We start from the raw sequence: 2,557 nt of genomic DNA, 5'->3' as shown, positions 1-2,557 counted from the left end.
TAATTTGCACTGTGTGTGTGTGTGTGTGTGTGTGTGTGTGTGTGTGTGTGTGTGTGTGTGTGTGTGTGTGTGTGTGTGTATGCATGCATGCGTGCATGTGTATACGGGTATATTCCCACAGATCTGATTACAAGACAGGGAACTTTTCTTTGTTCAGAGGCACTCATAAGGGCAGAGCAGAGGCCTCAGTTACCTGAGTGAAGCCCTGGATCACACACACACACACACACACACACACACACACACACACACACACACCTGGAAACCGAACCCTGCATTAGGGGGACCACACGGTGAGAGTCAATGAGGGGGAGCAGAGTGTGTGAGAACCCCCGCCCCCACTTCACCAGGTCAACATGTGGCTTCAGTTTCTGCTGAGCCAAGATCTGTCTGGTCTGTTCGGAAATCTCTACCCAGCACCACCACCACGACCAACAGAGCCCCAGCTAACGCTTCTGAATTAAAGAGAGTCAAGCTATCGTTTCTATATATGAACCAAAGCCCCTTACAGAAGTTTGCAACATAAGTGTCAAGTGTGCATAGTGCACTTTTTACAAAAATCAAACATACATGCAGGCTAATATTAGCTTGTATGACAGCCGTCATAAAAAGTAGGATTAGCAATATCTGCGTATGAATATAAATGAAAGCATCAGGCATTTTAATTGCACGCTAAACTGTAACTGTACGCTCTTAACGTTGCAGCTCGAAATCCGCAAGTTCTGAGTTTCAGAACTTCAGAGGTGCTCTACATGTCCGCAGGACTTGGACCCAAAACATCTGAATGCAGCAGACGCCCGAGCTAGATTTCTGAGTGCTTGCCAGCCGGACTCGTTCAGAGCAATTTCCTGGGCCGCCGTTCAGTATTAATGGTGGGAAAAAAAGCTCTAAACAAAAGGGTGGAGAGAGGGAGGGAGGAGGATGTGGGGGACTAGGGGTATTTAAGGAGGATGTGGGGGCTGGGGGTATTTAAGGAGGATGTGGGGGGCTGGGGGTATTTAAGGAGGAATGTGGGGGCTGGGGGTATTTAAGGAGGATGTGGGGGGCTGGGGGTATTTAAGGAGGATGTGGGGGGCTGGGGGTATTTAAGGAGGATGTGGGGGCCTGGGGTATTAAGAGCCCCCACGGAGCTGGAGAGGGTTTGAAGTGTCATTATGTTACTGTTTGAGCAAGAACTCGGTGGCTAAAACGACATGCAGCTCGCCAAGCAGATAAGGTCAGGGCAGTAGCAAGGGAGAGAGAGAGAGAGAGAGAGAGAGAGAGAGAGAGAGAGAGAGAGAGAGAGAGAGAGAGAGAGAGAGAGAGAGAGGAGAGAGAGAGGTGGAGGCAGCAGAGAGATGGAGAGCAGCAAGTGCAATAAAAGAGAGAGCGACGTAGACAGATGGAGCTACTGAGCGCATGACTGGAGGCTGGGAAGGAGTGTGTCGGTTTCCAGCTTGTTGACTGTGAGCAAAGTGCCAACAGAGGAAATGTGATTCATACCGAAAACGCGTTTACTTTCAAATCGGCTATCAAAGTGATGGAACGCAGACCTTCTTTCCAACAGCGAACGTGTGTTTGTGTGTGTGTGTTCATATGCATGTGTGTATAAGATCACTGAATCACAGGATCCTATGACCCTAGACTCCCCCCCGCCCAAAACGTGTAAATCAAGAGCAGCACCTTCTCAGTCAGTCGAGACCCCCCCCCCCCCCCCCCAAGGCTATAGATAACTTCATCCCAGCTTTCTTTGTCTGCTGTCATTTGGTCAGCACTGATACACTGAAGCACTTGTAAGGTGCTTCGAGGACCTCTGCCAGACCCACATGGCAAAACACACGACTCCACATTCTTCTGAATATGCTCCAAACGTACGTCCAAAGCTGTGGACCCCGGGCGGCGTGGGGCACAGTCGCTCACGCCACCAGAACCCGACCAGGTACGGAATTATATCGTTGACTTTCAGAACTCTCCCAGAGGTTCAGAAACTGACACCCCCAAACTGCACGCTGAGATAGTCAGGTGCAAGTGAAAGTGTGACTACAACTCCCATAGTGCTTTGTTCTTTATGCGCACCGGAGCCATGCTACACGACATCCAGTCCTCCTGCGTCAGCCACGCAGAGCGAGCAGGGCAGATTTGTGTGTATCCACATATGTGTGTGTGTGTGTGTGTGTGTGTGTGTGTGGTGTTTGTGTGTGGCATGTATAGCTGACTTTCCTAAAACACAGTAAAGAGAGAATGCCCCCACTACCTGGGTGTGTGTGTGTGTGTGTGGGTGTGTGTGTGTGTGTGTGTGTGTGTGTGTGTGTGTGTGTGTGTGTGTGTGTGTGTGTGTGTGTGTGCAGCATGTATGTAGCGCTAAGGGAGTGTTCATATTTTAAAGCCACAGCTGTTCCCCTCGTTGAGAGCCAGCACGGTTATGCTGAGTGACTGGATGTAGACGCACACACGCACGTGAGCGCAGACAACCATGATGTCAACGTGTTTACGTGAGTCAGAATAATTAAATGGAAACAACACCGACTTGACAACATTGGTCAAGTGCAAACATGTGTATGTGTACAAAGTCCCTTGG

This window comes from Brachyhypopomus gauderio, unplaced genomic scaffold (genome assembly GCF_052324685.1).
Source record: "Brachyhypopomus gauderio isolate BG-103 unplaced genomic scaffold, BGAUD_0.2 sc354, whole genome shotgun sequence".
In the NCBI taxonomy this organism is placed as follows: domain Eukaryota; kingdom Metazoa; phylum Chordata; class Actinopteri; order Gymnotiformes; family Hypopomidae; genus Brachyhypopomus; species Brachyhypopomus gauderio.
Note: the sequence above shows the minus strand (reverse complement) of the source record.